Source organism: Triticum aestivum, chromosome 2D, assembly GCF_018294505.1.
Source record: "Triticum aestivum cultivar Chinese Spring chromosome 2D, IWGSC CS RefSeq v2.1, whole genome shotgun sequence".
Taxonomy (NCBI): domain Eukaryota; kingdom Viridiplantae; phylum Streptophyta; class Magnoliopsida; order Poales; family Poaceae; genus Triticum; species Triticum aestivum.
The window spans coordinates 458,865,333-458,888,492 of record NC_057799.1 but is presented as its reverse complement, the minus strand read 5'-3'; positions in this window follow the sequence as shown (position 1 = coordinate 458,888,492).

Sequence of the window (23,160 nt, the reverse complement as noted above, 5' to 3'; positions counted from 1 at the left end):
TTGTGCCTTTGATCTTCATCTCCAAAGCACCGTCATGATCACCATCGTCACCGGCGCGACACCTTGATCTCCATCGTAGCATCGTTGTCGTCTCGCCAACTATTGCTTCTACGACTATCACTACCGCTTAGTGATAAAGTAAAGCAATTACAGGGCGATTGCATTGCATACAATAAAGCGACAAACATATGGCTCCTGCCAGTTGCCGATAACTCCGTTACAGAACATGATCATCTCATACAATAAATATAGCATCATGCCTTGACCATATCACATCACAACATGCCCTGCAAAAACAAGTTAGACGTCCTCTACTTTGTTGTTGCAAGTTTTACGTGGCTGCTACGGGCTGAGCAAGAACCGTTCATACCTATGCATCAAAACCACAACGATAGTTCGTCAAGTTAGTGTTGTTTTAACCTTCTCAAGGACCGGGCGTAGTCACACTTGGTTCAACTAAAGTTGGAGAAACTGACACCCGCCAGCCACCTGTGTGAGAAGCACGTCGGTAGAACTAGTCTCGCGTAAGCGTACGCGTAATGTCGGTCTGGGCCGCTTCATCCAACAATATCGCCGAACCAAAGTATGACATGCTGGTAAGCAGTATGACTTGTATCGCCTGAGGGAGTCCTGGACTAAGGGGTCCCCGGGCGTCCGGTCGGACTGATGGGCTATGAAGACACGAAGGCCGAAGACTGTACCTGTGTCCGGATAGGACTCTCCTTGGCGTGGAAGGCAAGCTTGGCGATCAACTATGAAGATTCCTTCCTATGTAACCGACTCTATGTAACCCTAGATCCACCCCCGGTGTCTATATAAACTAGGGGAAGTAGTCCGGAAAGGAGATACTCATTACCATAGTCATACAGGCTCTAGGGTTTAGCCATTACGATCTCGTGGTAGATTAACTCTTGTAACACTCATATTCATCAAGATCAATCAAGCAGGAAGTAGGGTATTACCTCCATAGAGAGGGCCCTAACCTGGGTAAACATCGTGTCCCCTGTCTCCTATAACCATCGATCCTAGACGCACAGTTCGGGACCCCCTACCCGAGATCCGCCGGTTTTGACACCGACATTGGTGCTTTCATTGAGAGTTCCACTGTGCCGTCGACAAAAGGGTTCGATGGCCCCTTCGATCGTCCATAGTGACGCTGTCCAAGGAGAAACCTTCCTCCCCAGACAGATTTTCGTATTCGGCAGCTTTGTCCTGCGGGCCAGCTCGCTTGGCCATCTGGAGTAGATCGATAGTTACGCCCCTGGTCACCAGGTCAGATTTGGAAGCTTGAACTATGTTGCGGATATCCGTGGAGACTTGATCTTCAATGGATTTGAGACCGCGGCGATCGCTCCCCCTCGCACCGATGAGCATGACTTAAATCTATCATCGGACCATATTTAGGAGATGGTTCCTGTAACTGCTACGGCCTTAGATCCGGAGCAGATTGCACCATCCGAAGCCACAGAGCCCGCGGCGTTGGAGCCGCACACAGACTCAACACCTAGGAATATCTGCGTCAACAGAATCCCGAACTCATTTCCGGCTGTAAGTTCCGAACCACGCGCGCCTGCAGACACCGAGCTGGATCGGTCGTTGATCTTCGAGTTCAGCGCCGCAGACGTCTTCCAACACTCGCCCTTGGGAGATGTTCTAAATTCATTAAAAAAACTGTCCTTAGCGGGGGACTCACAGCCGAACTATGTCCGGTTTGAACTAGAGGCTCACGATGGAGGATTTCGCTGCCCACCCGCCACCCACTTCATAGCCACTGTCGAGGACTTAACCGACGTGCTTGATTATGGCTCCGAAGACATCGACGGTATGGACGACGATGTCGACAAGGAGCAAGGCCAAGACCCGCCATTCAATGGACATTGGACGGCCACCTCTTCGTACGATGTGTACATGGTTGACACACCTAAAAAAGCTAGCGACGATGACAAAGAAGATCCAGTTGCGAATAAACCTTCTGAGACACGGTCCAAGCACCAGCGCCCTAAACGCCGTTCTAAGCCACGTCGCTCAAAAGATGGTAACACTGGCACCGGAGAAAATAGTACTCCGGATGACACCGAAAACAATGAAGACCCTGTCGGAGGAGCATCCGAACAGGAGGAACAAGACAACGGGCAGGTTAACAAGACCACGCCCAATGACCCGGATGACGATAGTTATCGTCCACTCTCCGAGGATGAGGAGAGCCTCGGCAACGAGGATTTCATCGTGCCTGAGGCACCCCTCGAGCAGGAGCGCTTCAAGCGCCAGGTAATAGCTACTGCAAGAAGCCTGAAGGAAAAGCAGCAGCAGCTTCAAGCTGATCAAGACCTACTCATTGACAGATGAACTGCTGTCCTGGCAGCCGAAGAATATGGCCTCAAGCGTCCAGCCAAGAGTTACCCGAAGTGCAAACTGCTACCTCAGTTCGATGAGGAGGCGTTGGAGCCCATACCTCCCTCGCGCAATGCAGAACGACCACCGCGTGGTCGGGATAATGCGGCGGACCGACCACCCCGCGGTCGGGATAAAACGGCAACTCAGGCCGAACAACAGCCCACCCCACCGCCTCGTAATAACAGAGACAAAACAGCTCGGGTCTATACATACGACCTTCGGGAGGACCTAAACAGTAGAGCAGGACACACCAGATCTATCTACGGATCGTGAGGACGCTTTTCGACTCGGGATGACGGCTACCTATTCGGACGTGACAAACCTAGTCACGCCCGGGCCGATAACCGCAGGTGGCCTTCATCGGAGGTGCACCGTGACGCGGCCCGATATAGAGGCATCGCACACCCTCTTTGCTTCACAGATGAAGTACTGGATCATGAATTCCCCGAGGGGTTCAAGCCTGTCAATATTGAATCATACGACGGAACAACCGATCCCACAGTATGGATCGAGGGTTTATTCTACACATCCATATGGCCCGAGGAGACGACCTCCACGCCATCAAATACCTCCCACTAAAACTAAAAGGGCCAGCTAGACACTGGTTAAATAGCCTGCCTGAAAATTCCATCGGCAGCTGGGAGGACATGGAAGAAGCTTTTCTTGACAACTTCCAAGGTACTTATGTTCGGCCACCAGACGTCGATGACTTAAGTCATATAGTTCAACAACTTGGAGAATCAGCCAGAAAATTCTGGACTAGGTTCCTAACCAAAAAGAACCAGATCGTTGACTGTCCGGATGCCGAAGCCCTAGCGGCCTTCAAACACAGCATCCGCGACGAATGGCTTGCCCGCCACCTCAGCCAAGAAAAGCCGAAATCCATGGCAGCCCTCACGGCACTTATGACCCGCTTTTGCGTGGGTGAGGACAGCTGGCTGGCTCGTAGCAAAAACACAGCCAACGAGGCAGGCCCCTCGAGGCGAAGAACAGCACCGGCAAGCTCCGGCGCAATAGACACAAACGCCAAAGCAATGGCGATAACACCGATGGCACCACAGTTAATGCCGGATTTAGCGACTCCAAGTCCGGCCAGCGGAAGAAGCCCTACAAAAGCAATAGTGAGGGACCATCCAGCTTGGACCACATACTCGATCGTCCATGCCAGCTACATGGAACCCCAGACAAACAAGCTAATCATACCAACAGAGATTGTGGCGTTTTTAAACAGGCTGGCAAGTTAAATGCCGAGAACAAAGAAAAGGGATCACAAAGTGAGGACGAGGATGAAGAGCCCCGGCAGCCGAACACTGGGGGGCAGAAGAAATTCCCCCCCAAGTCAAAACGATGAAGATGATATACGCTACATACATCCCCAAAAGGGAGCACAAGCGAGCACTCAGGGACATCTACACGGTAGAGCTAGTCGCCCAAAATTCAATCCGTGGTCATCATTCCCAATCACCTTCGATCGTCGAGATCATCCAACTAGTATCCGCCATGGCGGTTCGGCCGCACTGGTCCTCGACCCAATCATCAACGGATTTCACCTAACACGAGTCCTCATGGACGGTGGTAGCAGCCTCAACCTGCTCTATCAGGATACAGTGCGGAAAATGGGCATCAATCCCTCATGAATCAAACCCACAAAGAACATCTTTAAAGGAGTCATACCAAGCGTAGAGGCCCGTTGTACGGGCTCAATCACGCTGGAGGTGGTCTTCGGTTCTCCGGACAACTTCCGAAGCGAAGAGTTAATCTTCGATATCGTCCCCTTCCGCAGCGGCTACCACGCACTGCTCGGACGAACCGCGTTTGCTAGATTCAACGTGGTGCCACACTATGCTTATCTCAAGCTCAAGATGCCCGGTCCACACGGCGTCATAACAGTCAATGGCAACACTGAACGGTCCATCCGAACAGAGGAGTACACAGCCGCCCTAGCAGCAGAGGTACAGAGCGGCCTTCTCAAGCAGAACCGTAATCCGGCTGCCGAGCCCCTGGACATCACTAAGAGGGTCCGGACCACACTACAACAGGACGGTTCGGCTCGTCAAGAGCTCGGGACCCCCTACCCGAGATCCGCCGGTTTTGACACTGACATTGGTGCTTTCATTGAGAGTTCCACTGTGTCGTCACCATAAGGCTTGATGGCTCCTTCGATCATCGGCAATGATGTGATCCAGGTTGAGGTTTCCCCCCTGACAGATCTTCATATTCGGCGGCTTCGCACTGCAGGCCAACTCGCTTGGCCATCTGGAGCAGATCGAGAACTACGCCCCTGGCCGTCAGGTCAGGTTTGGAAACTTAAACTTTACTGCCGACATCCGCGAAGACTTGGTCTTTGATGGATTCGAGCCCATGTCAGGTGTGCCGCACGGTCACGACGGGCATGACTTAACTCTGCCGTCGGACGGTGTTCGGGAGATCTCACCTGTGGCTACTCCGGCCCTCAATCCGGAGTAGATTGCGTCGTCCGAGGATGGGTGGATGGACCCCGCCACGGAGGCCACACACTCAGTGGCGACAGAGCCGAATACTGATTTCACCTACTACAAGACCTGTGTTGTCGGATCCTTGGATTCGTCCCCGGCCACGGGCTCCGAACCGCCTGCGTCCGTGCCTATCGAATCTGATTGGGCGCCGATCATGGAGTTTTCCTCCGCGGATATCTTTCAGCACTCGCCCTTGGACGATGTGCTAAATTCATTAAGGTCTCTCTCCTTGTCAGGGGGCCCTTGGCTGAACTGTGTCCGGCTGGAGTGGGAAGCGGACGAGGAAGAAATTCGTTCCCCACCCACCACCCACTTAATAGCCACTGTCGACGACTTAACCGACATGCTCGATTTCGGCTCCGAAGACATCGACGGTATGAACGACGATGCAGGAGACGAACAGGAACCACCGCCCACAGGGCGCTGGACTGCCACCTCATCATATGATATATACATGGTGGACACCCCCCAAAGAAGGCGATGGCGATAAGGCAACGGAGGATAATCCCTCCGAGAAGCAACCTAGACACCGGCGTCAGCGGCTCCGCTCTAAGCCCCGCCGTAGCAAAAATGGCGATACCGGCACAAGAGACAATAGTTCTATAGATAGTGCCGAAGACGAAGACAATACCCTCCAGCCAGATTTCGAACCGGAGGATGGGCAAGCTAGCCCTAAGGAACAGGCAGCAGACGGAGAATCAGAGGATGACAATTACATGCCTCTCTCCGAAGACGAGGTGAGCCTCGGCGACGAAGAATTTATGGTGCCTGAGGATCCCGTCGGACAGGAGCGCTTCCAGCGCCGGCTTATAGCCACAGCAAAAAGCCTGAAGAAAAAGTAACAACAGCTTCAAGCTGAACAAGATCTGCTAGCAGATAGATGGACTGAGGTCCTGGCGGCCGAGGAATACTAACTCGAACGCCCAACCAAAAGTTACCCAAAGTGCAGGTTGCTACCCCAACTCGAGGAGGAAGCATTAAAACCTACGCTTCCAGCGTATGATGCGGCTGACCGGCCACCTCGTGGCCGAGGAAAAACGACATATCAAGCCGAAGTCCAGCCCGCACCCCGTCGCCGATTAAACAAAAACACCAAGGCCCGGGGCAACACGCGGGACCTGCAAGACGTATTGGAAAACAAAGCAGGACATACAAGATCAATCTACGGATCACGGGGGCGCGCCCCAACACGTGGCGATGACCGTCAAGCCGGATACACTAAAAGCAAATCCGGCCGGGCCGAATACAGTAGACAAGACTCGTATGAACTGCGTCATGACATAGCTCGGCACAGAGGCGCCACACACCCCCTATGCTTCACTGATGAAGTGATGGATCATAAATTCCCAGAAGGGTTTAAACCCGTGAACATTGAATCATATGAGGGTACTACAGACCCCGCGGTATTGATAGAGGACTTCTTCCTCCACATTCACATGGCCCGCGGGGATGATCTACACGCCATCAAGTATCTCCCACTAAAACTCAAAGGGCCAGCTCGGCATTGGCTGAATAGCCTGCCGACAAACTCCATCGGAAGTTGGGAGAACCTGGCAGACGCATTCCTGGACAACTTCCAGGGCACTTATGTGTGACCACCGGATGCCGATAATTTACGTCACATAATACAACAGCCCGGAGAGTCAGCCAGGAAATTCTGGACTCGGTTCCTAACTAAAAAGAACCAAATTGTCGATTGTCCGGATGCCGAAGCCCTAGCGGCCTTTAAACATAACATCTGTGACGAGTGGCTCGCCCGACATCTCGGCCAGGAGAAGCCAAAATCCATGGCAGCCCTCACGACACTCATGACCCGCTTTTGCGCGGGCGAGGATAGCTGGTTGGCCCGTAGCAACGACACAGCAAGCAACCCTGGCACATCAGGGGCCAGATATAGCAACAGCAAACCCCGACGCAACAAAAACAGGCGCCGCAAATATGGTGAAAACACCGAAGATACGGCAGTTAATGCCGGATTTAGTGGCTCTAAGTCCGGTCAGCGGAAAAGGCCACTCAAAAATAACAATTCGGGTCCGTCGAGTCTGGACCGCATACTCGACCGCCAATGCCAAATTCATGGCGCCCCAGGAACGCCAGCCACCCATACCAACAGAGAATGCTGGGTCTTCAAACAAGCCGGCAGGGCAGGCGCCAAAAACAAAGATGGGGGGTCCCAAAGCGATGATGGCGACGAAGAGCCCAGATCACCAAATACAGGAGGGCAAAAGAAATTTCCCCCGCAAATCCAAACGGTGAACGTGCTAAACAACACCCACATTCCCAACCCGGACCGGATGCGCACCCTTAGGGATGCCGACTTAACGGAACTAGTCGTCCCACAATATAAACTAGGGCCGGTCACCTTCAACCGCACGGATCGTCCGGTTAACGCCAATCAGGGCAATCCAGCCGCACTAGTCCTCGACCCAATAATTGACGGGTTCCACCTCACACGAGTCCTTATGGACAGAGGCAGCAGTCTAAACCTGCTTTACCAGGACACAGTGCGCAAGATGGGCATCGATCATTCGGTGATCAAACCCACTAAAGCCACTTTAATAGGCATTATACCAGGTGTGGAAGCCAGCTGTACAGGCTCCATTGCCCTTGAGGTAGTCTTCAGATCACCAGACAATTACCGTACCGAAGAGTTAATCTTCGAAATCGTCCCTTTCCACAATGATTATCAGGCACTGCTCGGACGAACCGCGTTCGCTCGATTCAACGCGGGGCCACATTATGCCTAAAGTAAGCTCAAGATGCCCGGTCCACACGGCGTCATCACGGTTAAGGGCAAGGCCGAACTTTCCTTCGGCACCAACGAGTACACCGCTGCCTTAACAGCAGAAGCAACGAGCAGCACCTTGCAGCTGAACCTCGAGTCGACGGCCAGGCTCCCAGACAACGCCAAACGACTCCGAACTACTTCGCGGCAGGATAGCCCGGCTCATCCAGAGCTCAATTAAACAGTCCGGCGAAGGCCAGGACAGGCCGCACATAGCGGCTCAACCGCTCTCCGGCACACAAACATTTCTTACATTTCCTTTGCAGGTTCACCTTTGCGCCGACCAGGACGGGCGATATGGAGGCAGCAAGAACGCGCAAGGGAATCCTTAGATGTTCCCCGCGATGACCATCCGACTATACTCCGGATCCGCACACAGCTTCTTCCCCCCGGGTCTCAGCAGGTTCCACAGTCATATTTCTTTTTTTATCACATTACCTGTACTCATACGCATCGACGTACTATTTAAATACAACATGTGGATTTATATGACGCTTGTCTGTTGTTATTTCTTATTCAAATTCTTTTGACAAGTGGCATCCGTACAGCACGATATGCCTTAAAACATGCCAGGGGCTTCGTTTTACCCATAATACGGCAATAAAGTCTGAAAACCTTCACGGAAGTTCGGCACCCCGAACCTATAGCATTATATGCATCAGCTCCGAATCATGTCTTGGGTCAATAGTTGGGTTTGCCCGGCTCCCATGTTTTGGTACCTTACGTTCCGCTATATCGGCTAAGGTAGCACTGGGAGAACTACTGCGATTGTGTCCCGGTTCTTCCGGACGACCACCTCAGTAGAGAAAGCCGAAAACTGACTGTCATGATACGGCGAGAGCTGGTCAGCTGTTCAAGAGGTTGTAAAATCTGTAAGGATTTCTCCCGCATAATGCCATAACCAATGCAGCGTGCGATGGATCGGTTTTTCTTCCGATCAGGTGCTTATAGAGCCCCTCGTGCGGTCTTCCAAACACCAGGGGCTGCGCCTACCTTCCTAAAGCTCCTATGGCTAAGTGAGAGTGATAAAGCCCTATAGTCCGATTGCCTGGTTCGTCGTGCTGAACACCTCCTTCGAAGGACCCAAAACTGGGATAAAGAGTGATCAGGTTTATCCCGAACACCCCCGTACTTCTTACGTGGGGGCAGAAGCCGACGACTGGCCAACTCTCAGGATCTATATATAAAACGGCCGCGCAGGAGGATAAACTTTTATATAACAGGCAATGAAAATAATATAAATGACCTTGTTCAAATATTACAAAGGACAACATGATTTGCATTCATGGAAATATAGTGTCCTTGATGCAAAGCTCCACTACAAGGTAGGATCCTTTCAGGACACTCTCATAATATATTTCGGGCTTGCGGTGCTCCTTCCCCTTTGGCGGTCCTTCGATCATCAGCTTTTCAGCATCCATCTTCCCCCAGTGCACCTTTGCGCGGGCGAAGGCCATTCGCGCACCCTCTATACAGACTGACCGCTTGATGACGTCAAGTCAAGGGCAGGCACTCACAAGCCGCTTCACGAGCCCGAAGTAGCTGCTCGGAATTGGCTCGGCGGGCCATAGCCAGATAATAAAATCTTTCATGGCTAGTTCCGCCGCCTTATGCAGTTCGATCAGCTGTTTCAGTTGATCGACAAAAGGCACCGGATAATTCGGTGCCAAATACTGCGACCAGAAGACCTTATCCGCAGTGTTCCTTTCTTCGGCTCGGTAGACTTGGGCGGCATCCGATATGCTGTGAGGCAGCTCCGCTAATACCCCTGGAGAAATCCGAATTCAAAATTAGAAACATAATTTTCTCCTCAAATACTTGCTTTACGTGGAAAAAAGCCTTACCCGCCGCGATCTTCCTCGCCGCTTGGATCTCCTGCAGGACGCTTTGGGTTTCCCCTCGGGCATCACTCGTGACCTGATGAGCCTTGGTGAGTTCGGATTCTTTCTCCGTTAAACTCTGCTACAGGGTCTCGCATTTCTTCACGGCCTCTTGAAGCTCCTGCTCAACTTCAATAACCCTGGCCTCGTGCTTCTCATGAAGAGCCTGCTCTGCGGCTGCCTTTTTCTCGGCCTCGGCCACAGCCTTCTTAAGAGCCTCGACTTTGGTCATCATCCCTAGCGCAAATTATGAAACATCTTTTATCATACTGAAAATTCGTTCGCAATAAACGCGAACAATCCCTGCGAATACCTTGTTTATCTCCCAACTACATTTTCAACTGGCCAAGTTCTTCTCTGGCCCGCTCCAGACTTTGATTCAATCCGGAGAGCTCCGCAGTATGAGAGGCAGCAGCCGCTACAGACGCCTGCTTATAAAAAAGGAGAGATAGATGTCATCAAGTGAGTCTTCCTGCGAACATTCTCGGAGTAATTGGCCACGGATACCCCGAAGACGGCGAGACAATAATTCAAGACATCGGGGCTAGCAAAGCCCCTCAGTCCGACTGCCCGGCTGCTCCTGCCGGCTCCCCGTCCGACTGCTCTGCGCTGCCGGCTACAGCTCGACCCGACACTGACAAGACCCCGACGAGACGGCCATACCACGAACGAGACAGCTGTACCATGACGCCATCATGTACAGTGACACTTGTCCCTGGGCACTATTTATGAAGTGACCCAGGGGACAAGTGTGACACCCCACCATGCCTAGCCCATGCCACTACCTAGCTTACATCCTAAGCTACCTCACACTATATAAGGATGTTGGGGAACGTAGTAATTTCAAAATTTTCCTACGCACACACAAGATCATGGTGATGCATAGCAACGAGGGGGCAGAGTGTTGTCCACGTACCCTCGTAGACCGAAAGCGGAAGCGTTATCACAACGCGGTTGATGTAGTCGTACGTCTTCATGATCCGACCGATCAAGTACCGAACGTACGGCACCTCCGAGTTCTACACACGTTCAGCTCGACGACTTCCCTCGAACTCCGATCCAGCCGAGTGTTGAGGGAGAGTTTCGTCAGCACGACGGCGTGGTGACGATGATGATGTTCCACCGACGCAGGGCTTCGCCTAAGCTCCGCAACGGTATTATCGAGTTGTAATATGGTGGAGGGGGGCACCGCACACGGCTAAGAGATCTCAAGGATCAATTGTTGTGTCTCTGGGGTGCCCCCCTGCCCCCGTATATAAAGGAGCAAGGGGGAGGCAGCCAGCCAAGGGGAGAGGCGCGCCATAGGGGGGGAGTCCTACTCCCACCGGGAGTAGGACTCCTCCTTTCCTTGTGGGAGTAGGAGAAGGGAAGGGGGAAGGAGAAAGAAGAAAGGGTGCGCCCCCCTTCCCTAGTCCAATTCGGACCAGACCATGGGGAGGGGTGCGGCCACCTTTTTGAGGCCTTTCTCTCCTTTCCCGTATGGCCCATTAAGGCCCAATACGAATTCCCGTAACTCTCCGGTACTCCGAAAAATACACGAATCACTCGGAACCTTTCCGAAGTCCGAATATAGTTGTCCAATATATCGATCTTTACGTCTCGACCATTTCGAGACTCCTCGTCATATCCCCGATCTCATCCGGGACTCCGAACTCCTTCGGTACATCAAAACTCAATAAAACTGTCATCGTAACGTTAAGCGTGCGGACCCTACGGGTTCGAGAACTATGTAGACATGACCGAGACACGTCTCCGGTCAATAACCAATAGCGGGACCTGGATGCCCATATTGGCTCCCACATATTCTACGAAGATCTTTATCGGTCAGACCGCATAACAACATACGTTGTTCCCTTTGTCACCGGTATGTTACTTGCCCGAGATTTGATCGTCGGTATCTCGATACCTAGTTCAATCTCGTTACCGGCAAGTCTCTTTACTCGTTCCGTAACACATCATCCCGTAACTAACTCATTAGTCACAATGCTTGCAAGGCTTATAGTGATGTGTATTACCGAGTGGGCCTAGAGATACCTCTCCGACAATTGGAGTGACAAATCATAATCTCGAAATACGCCAACCCAACAAGTACCTTTGGAGACACCTGTAGAGCACCTTTATAATCACCCATTTACGTTGTGACGTTTGGTAGCACACAAAGTGTTCCTCCGGTAAACGGGAGTTGCATAATCTCATAGTCATAGGAACATGTATAAGTCATGAAGAAAGCAATAGCAACATACTAAACGATCGAATGCTAAGCTAACGGAATGGGTCAAGTCAATCACGTCATTCTCCTAATGAGGTGATCTCGTTAATCAAATGACAACTTATGTCTATGGCTAGGAAACATAACCATCTTTGATTAACGAGCTAGTCAAGTAGAGGCATACTAGTGACACTCTGTTTGTCTATATATTCACACATGTATTATGTTTCCGGTTAGTACAATTCTAACATGAATAATAAACATTTATCATGATACAAGGAAATAAATAATACTTTATTATTGCCTCTAGGGCATATTTCCTTCAAAGGAGGCCTCATCCATCCATCCAGGAGGATGGACTCTCACGCACACACCCACAAGCAAGCTAGCTAGCAAGAGAGGTAGCTAGCCATCCATCCATCCACTCCCACGGGCAAGTATGCCCAAGCGCACCCATACGGCCAGAGGCAATGGCCACCATGCCACATACATATGCAAAGCCAGATGCCTATGGCACTGAGCTTAGATACAGCTCCAGGAGCACTCTGTACCAGATATACATACCAGAGATATTCAGACATGCAGGAGTAGGGGTATTATCTCTCCGGAGAGCCCCGAACCTTCGTAAACTAGCGCGTGCTACTCGCATACCCGCTCCCGGGCCTATCAGCAGCAGTCCTACCCTCACACTAAGCCCTTGTGGCATCTGTCGACTCGCAAGCCCCCCGTGAGAATACCACGACAAACATAAATTTGATCCCCTGTCCGGTTCTTTCTTTCACCGAACAGTGTATCAGGGGCTACTATCCATACCATGACACTCTTCGAAACCTCATAAAACATACCTCAAAACCTTTTATAAGGCTGATACAGGCTTCATTCAGTCCACTCTCAGTAGACTGAATCTTCTCAATCACCGCACCCATAAGGGCGCGGTGTTCATCGACGATGGAGGCGCTCTTCAGCGCCGCCAACAAAGCATCCGACACCTCTGGTTGGACAGAGGTTGCCGATGGAACAGGTACGCCCCCTCCAGCCGAAGGAGGCTGCTTGCTTGATTCTGGAGCTGTATTGGTCTCCGAAATTGCATCCGGCTGGGAGCCGAATTCCAGATGGACCCCGCCGTCAACTCCCCCATGTGTCCGGCCCCTGAAGTTTGACCTCCAGGCACCGCCTTCACGATCTTTTCCTCCCCTCCTTGGTCGGGTCCTTCTGGGACGAAGCCTCAGTGTTATTCACCTGTTTGGGGGAAGGGGCCTTTGGGGGCATCCCGCTCTCCATAGCATCCGAGCTCAGTGATTCCTCTGATGAGGATTGTTTCGTACGGGACCTTGCCGGACTACAAAAAATATGGCTCAGGTTAAAATATTATGCCATGATGAGTCTGGATGCATAAACGTATTCAGGACTTTATATACTCACAAGTTCACCACGGGCTGGGCCCTGGGATCCCACGCCGGGCCGCTGTCGGCGGCGGCAGTGGACTCTTCCAGAAGAGGAGCTTTTCCCCTTTTAGGCGACTCGGCCTCCAAGTGTGCGGAGGCCGTCCTCTTCTTTCTTCCCCCCATGGGGGATTCATCTTCCTCCTCCTCGTCGTCCTCTTCGGAGGCGGAATGGGCATTGGAGCCTTCGGATATTGTGTCCGAAGTGCCGCGGCGACGAAGGCCGCCCCGGGTCTTTTTGGCCTCCTTCTCGGCAGTCTTCTTCGGCACCTTGTAAGGCGCCGGGACCAGCATCTTCGTCAGAAGTGGGACGGCCGGTTCTTCGGGCAGGGGGGCTGGACAGTGGATCCGCTCCGCCTTCTTCGTCCAGCCCTAGGAGAGTTGTGGAAAAACACATTAAGCATTTCCTTTGGGTTATGCGGATAAAATGTATGAGGACTTACTGAGCTTGCAGGGCGGGACAATTGGTACCCGCGGTCCTCGGCTGAGTCCGGCCATGATTTGCCGGACTCGAAAAGCACCTTTCAGATGTCTTTGTGCGAGGAGCCAAAAAGCTCTCGCAGGGTTTGGTGCTTGGCCGGATCGAATTCCCATAGATTACAAGTATGGTGTTAACAAGGCAGGATCCGGCGAACTAACATCACCTGGACTACATTGACAAGTTCAATGTTCTTGTCTTCCATATCATTAACGCGCGTCTAGAGCACCGACAGTTCGTCGGACGAAGACCAGTTCAGGCCCTTCTTGACCCAGGATGTAAGCCACAGAGGGGCTCTGGATCGAAACTCGGGAGTAGCGGCCCATTCCGTGCCGCGCGGCTCGGTGATGTAAAACCACTACTGTTGCCACTCCTTGACGGAATCATTAAAGGTGCATGTTGGCCATGTGACGTTGGGCATCTTGCTCACCATAGCACCCCCGCACTCGGCGTGCTCGCCGCCCACTACCTTGGGCTTCACATTAAAAATCTTCAGCCATAAGCCGAAATGTGGCGAGATGCGAAGAAAAGCCTCGCACACGATGATGAATGTCGAGATGTTGAGGAAGGAATTGGGGGACAAATCGTGAAGATCGATCCCGTAATAATACATGATGCCGCAAACGAACGGGTGGAGGGGAAACCCTAGCCCGCGGACAAAGTGAGGGAGGAATACAACACTCTCGTGGGGGTCCGGAGCAGGGACGATCTGTCCCGCCGTCGGGAGATGCTGGCTGATTTTCTTGGCCAGGTACCCAGCCTCCCGAAGCTTTTTGATATCCTTCTCCCGGACGGTAGAGGCCATCCACTTGCCTCCTGCTCCAGATCCGGACATTTTCGGAAGGCCTTTGTGGGCGGAGAAGATGAGCCCTTGGGCGCTAGAGCTCGAGCGCGTGAGAATGGATGGGCAGGGGAAGGAGAAGGCGTGGGTGAGAAAGAGGAGTCCTTGTCCCTTTATAAAGGCAGTAGAAACTGTGCGCCTCCCCACTTGCCTGGTAAACCCGCTTATTCCCCAAGCGCCGTAATTGATGGCACGATTGGGTTACCCACACCCGTATTGATGAGAATCCCGTGATAAGGGGACACGATCTGTGCTTCGACAAGACGTGCCAAGAAAACTGCCTCGCAATATGTGCAGTAGCTGGTTGGGAAAAACGGTTCGAATAATGACCGGGCCGTGGCGTGATGTCACGCTATGAAACTTGTCAACAGATTAGATTTGTGGAATATTATACTCTCTACGGTGGTATGTTGAATTTATTTTGCAGAGCCGGACACGATCCTTGTGTTCAAAATCTACTATGGAGTATTCGGAGGAGGAACCCGCCTTGCAATGCCGAAGACTATCTGCGCGCCGGACTCATTGTCATTGAAGCCTGGTTCAGGGGCTACTGAGGGAGTCCTGGATTAGGGGGTCCTCGGACAGCCGGACTATATCCTTTGGCCGGACTGTTGGACTATGAAGATACAAGATTGAAGACTTCGTTCCGTGCCCGGGTGGGACTCTCCTTTGCGTGGAAGGCAAGCTTGGCAATTCGGATGTGTAGATCTCCTCCCTTGTAACCGACTCTGTGTAACCCTAGCCCCCTCCGGTGTCTATATAAATCAGAGGGTTTAGTCCGTAGGACAAGAACAATCATAATCATAGGCTCGCTTCTAGGGTTTAGCCTCTACGATCTCGTGATAGATCAACTCTTGTAATACTCCTATCATCAAGATCAATCAAGCAGGAAGTAGGGTATTACCTCCATCGAGAGGGCCCGAACCTGGGTAAACATTGTGTCCCCCGCCTCCTGTTACCATCTGCCTTAGACGCACAGTTCGGGACCCGCTACCCGAGATCCACCGGTTTTGACACCGACAGGGAGCCCTTCCCCTTCTTGGGCGTTCCCGCCTCCAGATGCGTGGAAGCCCCCCTTTTCTTCTTTCCCTCCTCAGGGGGAGGATTCTTCTCCTCCTCCTCCTACTCCTCTTCCTCGTCGTCGTCCTTGTGGACGGAGGAATGGGATCTTCTTCTTCGGACGTCATGTCCGAAGCACCCCTACGACGGGGGCAACTTTTGGCCCCCTTGGCCTTCTTCTTGGCCTTCTTCTCCGGCGCCTTATATGGCGCCGGCACAAGCATCTTCGCCAGATGCGGGATGACCGGTTCTTCAGGCAGCGGAGCCGGACACTGGATCCGCTTCGCCCTCTCCATCCAATCCTGAAAAAGCAATGATAAAAGCTCAGACATCATCCTCGAAACAAACAAGTATGGGATACGTCAAAAATAACATACCTCGCTGGCGAGGTGTTTAATCTCGTGCCCACGGTCTGAATCTGTGGCCGGCGTATTCTCGTTGCCCTTGAAGATCAACTTCCAGGCACCTTCATGAGTGGTTTCGAAGAGCCTCACCAGGGTTTGGTGCTTCTTCGGATTAAACTCCCATAGAGGGCGACTTCTGCGCTGGCACGAGAGGTTCCAGCGAACTAGCATCACCTGAATTACATCGACAAGCTTGACATTCTTGGCTATCATACTTTGAACGCGCGTCTGCAGCGCTATTAGCTCATCGGGTGAACACCAGTTCGGACTTTTCTCGGCCCAGGAGGTGAGTCGCATGGGAGCACCGGAGCGGAATTCGGCAGCTGCGGCCCAGGTGGTGCCACGGGGTTCTATGATGTAGAACCATTGTTTCTGCCACTCCTTTATTGTCTCCAAGAAAGTGCCTTTTGGCCAGGAGACGTTGGACAGCTTACTCACCATGGCTCCTCCGCACTCCGCGTACTGGCCGTCCACCACCTTCGGCTTCACGTTGAAGACTTTGAGCCATAGCCCGAAGTGGGATTGGATGTGGAGGAAGGCCTCACACACGACGATAAACGCCGAGATATTGAGGAGGAGTTCGGGGACAGATCTTCGAAATCTATCCAGTAATAATAGATCAGCCCGCGGATGAAAGGGTGGAGTGGGAACCCTAGTCCCTGGAAGAAATGAGGGATGAATACCACCTTCTCGTTGGGCTTCGGCGTGGGGACGACTTGTCCCTCGGCCGGCAGACGATGGGCGATTTCCTTCGCCAAGTATCTGGCCGCCCGAAGCTCAGTAATGTCCTCCTCCTTGACGGAGGAGACCATCCACTTGCCCTGACCTCCGGATCTGGACATGGTTGAGTGCTAGCTCGAGTGGAAAGGAGATAAGAACTTGGGCGCTGGAGCTCGAGATTGGGAGGGCGGAGATAGATAGAAGGCGTGGGAGAGGAAGAGGGAATCCTTATCCCTTTATATAGGCAGTGAATATTGAACGCCTCCCCACTCGCCTTAGAACTCGCCTATTCCCAAGGGCTGTATAAACGGCACGGTTGGGATACCCATGCCCGCATTGATGAGAATGCCACAATAAGGGGGCACAATCTCTGCTTTGACAAGACGTGCCAATGGCAACCGCGTCTCGAAAAGCGGAGCGGCGAATACAAAAATGGTTTGGAGTTATGGCCGGTCAGACATAATGTCGTGCTACAAAAAGTTATATTCTCTCTGCGGTTGTATATGGTGTGACAGGTCCGGATACTATCATCGCATCGGAAGACTATCTTGGAGTTCGGATAGAAGGGAACCCGCCTTGCAATGCCGAAGACAATCTGCGAGCCGGACTCCTCGTCATTGAAGCCAGGTTCAGGGGCTACTGAGGGAGTCCTGGACTAAGGGGTCCACGGGCTTCCGGCCTGTTATCCATGGGCTGGACTGATGGGCTGTGAAGACACGAAGGCCGACGACTGTACCCGTGTCCGGATAAGACTCTCCTTGGCGTGGAAGGAAAGCTTGGCGATCAACTATGAAGATTCCTTCCTATGTAACCGACTCTATGTAACCCTAGATCCACCCCCCGGTGTCTATATAAACTGGAGGGCGTAGTCCGGAAAGGAGATACTCATTACCATAGTCATACAGGCTAGACTTCTAGGGTTTAGCCATTATGATCTCGTGGTAGATCAACTCTTGTAATACTCATATTCATCAAGATCAATCAAGCAGGAAGTAGGGTATTACCTCCATAGAGAGGGCCCAAACCTGGGTAAACATCATGTCCCCTGTCTCCTGTAACCATCGATCTTAGACGCACAGTTCGGGACCCCCTACCCGAGATCCACCGGTTTTGACACCGACATCGCCCACAACTCACTTGTGTTCTACTCGTGCATATAACATCTACGCATAAACCTGGCTCGGATGCCACTGTTGGGGAATGTAGTAATTTCAGAATTTTCCTACGCACACGCAAGATCATGGTGATGCATAGCAACGAGAGGAGAGAGTGTCGTCTACGTACCCCCGTAGGCCGTAAGCGGAAGCGTTATAACAACGCGGTTGATGTAGTCGTACGTCTTCACGATCAACCGATCCGCAGCACCGAACGTATGGCACCTCCACGTTCAGCACACGTTCAGCTCGGTGACGTCCCGCGAACTCACGGTCCAGTAGAGCTTCTGGGAAGAGCTTCATCAGGACGACGGCATGGTGACGGTGATGATGATGCTACCGATTCAGGGCTTCGCCTAAGCACCGCTACGATATGACCGAGGTGGATTATGGTGGAGGGGGGCACCCCACACGGCTAAGAGATCAACAGATCAATTGTTGTGTCTATGGGGTGCCCCCTACCCCCGTATATAAAGGAGCTAGGGGGCGGCGGCCGGCCAGGAGGAGGGCGCGCCAAGGGGGGAGTCCTACTCCCACCGGGAGTAGGACTCCTCCTTTCCTAGTAGGAGTAGGAGAAGGGGGAAGGGAAGGACGGAGGAGGAAGGAAAGGGGGGCGCCGCCCCCCCTCCTTGTCCAATTCGGACTAGAGGGGGAGGGGCCGCGCAGCCTGCCCTCACCGCCCCTCCTCTTCTCCACTAAGGCCCAATAGGCCCATTACATCCCCCGGGGGGATCCGGTAACCCCCCGGTACTCCAGTATATGTCCGAAACCTCCCGAAACACTTCCGGTATCCGAACATGGTCGTCCAATATATCGATCTTTACGTCTCGACCATTTTGAGACTCCTCGTCTTGTCCGTGATCATATCCGGGACTCCGAACTACCTTTGGTACATCAAAACACAAAACTCATAATATCGATCGTCACAGAAATTTAAGCATGTGAACCCCACGGGTTCGAGAACTATGTAGACATGACAGAGACATGTCTTCGGTCAATAACCAATAGCGCAACCTGGATGCTCATATTGGCTCCTACATATTCTAAGAAGATCTTTATCGGTCAAACTGCATAACAACATACGTTGTTCCCTTTGTCATCAGTATGTTACTTGCCCGAGATTCGATCGTCGGTATCTTAATACCTAGCTCAATCTCGTTATCGGCAAGTCTCTTTACTCGTTCCGTAATGCATCATCCCGCAACTAACTCATTAGTCACGCTTGCAAGGCTTATTGTGATGTGCATTACGGAGAGGGCCCAGAGATACCTCTCCGACAATCGGAGTGACAAATCCTAATCTCGATCTATGCCAACTCAACAAGTACCATCGGAGACACCTGTAGAGCACCTTTATAATCACCCAGTTACGTTGTGACATTTGGTAGCACACAAAGTGTTCCTCCGGTAATCGGGAGTTGCATAATCTCATAGTCATAGGAACATGTATAAGTCATGAAGAAAGCAATAGCAGTAAACTAAAACGATCAAGTGTAAGCTAACGGAATGGGTCAAGTCAATCACATCATTCTCCTAATGAGGTGATCCCATTTATCAAATGAAAACTCATGTCTTTGGTTAGGAAACTTAACCATCTTTGATCAACGAGCTAGTCAAGTAGAGGCATACTAGTGACACTCTATTTTTCTATGTATTCACACATGTATTATGTTTCCGGTTAATACAATTCTAGCGTGAACAATAAACATTTATCATGATATGAGGAAATAAATAATAACTTTATTATTGCCTCTAGGGCATATTTCCTTCAATAACAACACCTTGCAACCCGACGTGTTAAAGGGGTTGTCGATCCCTTTCGGGGTACGGCGCCAGAAATTGCATCATGATGGGAGAAAGTTGTAATAGATTAAATAAAGTGCATCAAAGTATTTTTGTATTTTTGGTTTAATAGATCTGAATAAAAATCGCAAATAAAATTGATCGCAAAGCAAATATATGAGAAAGAAGACCCCGGGGCCATAGGTTTCACTAGTGGCTTCTCTAGAGAAAAATAGCAAACGATGGGTAAACAAATTACTATTGGGCAATTGATAGAACTTCAAATAATTATGAAGATATCCAGGCAATGATCCTTACATAGGCATCACGTCCAAGATTAGTAGACCAACTCCTGCCTGCATCTACTACTATTACTCCACACATCGACCGCTATCCAACATGCATCTAGTGTATTAAGTTCATGGAAAAACGGAGTAATGCAATAAGAACGATGACATGATGTAGACAAGATCCGTTTATCTATATGGCGGTAGATATAGATCTTGTCTTTTTATCCTTAGTAGCAACGATAGATACATGTCGGTTCCCTTTCTGTCACTGGGATCGAGCACAGTAAGATCGAACCCACTACCGGGCACCTCTTCACATTGCAAGATAAATAGATCAAGTTGGCCAAACAAAACCCACATATCGGAGAAGAAATACGAGGCTATAAGAGATCATGCATATAAGAGATCAAAGAAACTCAAATAACTTTCATGGATATAAAAAGATATGACTGATCATAAACTCGAAGTTCATCAGATCCCAACAAACACACCGCAAAAGAGTTGCATCATATGGATCTCCAAGAGACCATTGTATTGAGAATTCAGCGAGAGAGAGAAAGCCGTCTAGCTACTAACTACACACCCGAAGGTCTACAAGGAACTACTCACGCATCATCGGAGAGGCACCAATGGAGGTGGTGAACCCCATCCGACATGGTGTCTAGATTGGATCTGGTGGTTCTGGACTCTGTGGCGGCTGGATGAATATTTCATCGACTTCCCTAGGGTTCTGGTATTTTTGGGGTATTTATAGAGCAAAGAGGCGGTCCGGGGGGCACCCGAGGTGGGCACAACCCACCAGGGCGCGCCTGGGCCTCCTGGCGCGCCCTGGTGGGTTGTGCCCCCCTCAGGGAACTCCCCAGGCGCAGCCAGGGGCCGTTGCCTTCCTTCTGGCCCATAAAAATTCTCCGTAAAGTTTCAGGGCATTTGGACTCCGTCTGATATTGATTTCCTGTGATGTAAAAAACATGGAAAAACGGCAACTGGCACTTGGCACTATGTCAATAGGTTAGTACCAAAAAATGACATAAAATGACTATAAAATGATTATAAAACATCTAAGATTGATAATAAAATAGCATGGAACAATAAAAAATTATAGATACGTTGGAGACGTATCAAGACGCTGCCTTGACGTCCCCCCGGGGGCAGCACTCCAGGCGTCGGCCGTCCTCTCCGATGACCTTGAAGAAGAGCGTCGACGCCCCGTCGTACTCGAAGTGGATGGCGTGACCTCCCTCCAGGTGGCAGGCACGGGCGATCGCGCCCCATCCTCGAGTCATGAAGACGTTGCCAGAGTTGACGACCTCGACTTCCGCTTTTGAAGCCCGGCTACAGCAACCATCGTGCTACAGCCACAGCTCAACGGGCCCCCTCAGCGGTATCTCTCTCACCAGTGACTGCGGGAGCCAGAGCCATGTGCGCGGTGGCAATGCCGCCCACACCACAAATTTGCGGGTCGTGCCTTTGGCATGGGTCCGCGAGCGGGGTGGCCGTATGGCCACTGCTTGTCCCCCTCCACGGCTCCGTTCCTCGCGGTGCCTGCCGCTCCTCCCGTGCGGGGGGCTCTATGCGAGAGCATACATGGGGACTGGGAAGCCTGGAGAAGCGCGTTCATGGCAAGGTCACGTCGCCATGGGCGCCGCGGTGGCATCGCGAGACCAGTGAGGCCTCTTCTTCGGCAGGAGCAGCTTAGGTTCCACCTGAGGGGTTTTCCCCTTCTTCGCAGCAGAAAACCTCCTCACTGGTGCCATTGATGCACCTGCAAGATGGTAGGACAGAGAGGAGGATGGAGGAGCGATCGACGAGAAGATGAAGATGAGAAGGGGGCTCCGCCCCCTCTCGCATTTATAGCCAACGGAGGCCAATCGCCGGCCTCTCACGATTTCAAGCAATGATGGTTTTTCTGCATGCATCACGCATGAAGGAAATATGCCCTAGAGGCCATAATAAAGTATTATATATTTCCTTATATCATGATAAATGTTTATTATTCATGCTAGAATTGTATTAACCGGAAACATAATACATGTGTGAATACATAGACAAACAGAGTGTCACTAGTATGCCTCTGCTAGACTAGCTCGTTAATCAAAAATGGTTATGTTTCCTAGCCATAGACACGAGTTGTCATTTGATTAATGGGATCACCTCATTAGGAGAATGACGTGATTGACATGACCCATTACGTTAGCTTAGCACCCGATCGTTTAGTATGTTGCTATTGCTTTCTTCATGACTTATACATGTTCCTATGACTATGAGATTATGCAACTCCCGTTTACCGGAGGAACACTTTGTGTGCTACCAAACGTCACAACGTAACTGGGTGATTATAAAGGTGCTCTACAGGTGTCTCCAAAGGTACTTGCTGGGTTGGCGTATTTCGAGATTAGGATTTGTCACTCCAATTGTCGGAGAGGTATCTCTGGGCCCACTCGGTAATGCACATCACTATAAGCCTTGCAAGCATTGTGACTAATGAGTTAGTTGCGGGATGATGTATTACGGAACGAGTAAAGAGACTTGCCGGTAACGAGATTGAACTAGGTATCGAGATACCGACGATCGAATCTCGGGCAAGTAACATACCGATGACAAAGGGAACAACGTATGTTGTTATGCGGTCTGACCGATAAAGATCTTCGTAGAATATGTGGGAGCCAATATGGGCATCCAGGTCCCGCTATTGGTTATTGACCGGAGAGGTGTCTCGGTCATGTCTACATAGTTCTCGAACCCAAAGGGTCCGCACGCTTAAAGTTACGATGACAGTTTTATTATGAGTTTATATGTTTTGATGTACCGAAGGTTGTTCGGAGTCCCGGATGTGATCACGGACATGACGAGGAGTCTCGAAATGGTCGAGACGTAAAGATTGATATATTGGACGACTATATTCGGACACCGGAAGTGTTCCGGAGAAGTTTCGGATTAAACCGGAGTGCCGGAGGGTTACCGGAACCCCCCCGGGAAGTATTGGCCCTTAGTGGGCCTTGAGGGGAGAGAGAGGGCAGTAGCCAGGAGGTGGTGCGCCCCCTCCCAGGAGGAGTCCTAGTTGGACTAGGAGAGGGGGGCGCAGCCCCCTTTCCCTCTCCCTCTCCCTCTCTTTCCTTCCCCCCCTTCTTTTCCTAGTAGGACTAGGAAAGGGGAGTCCTACTCCTACTAGGAGGAGGACTCCCCCCCTCTCCTTGGCGCGCCCATAGGCAGCCGGCCTCCCCCTTGCTC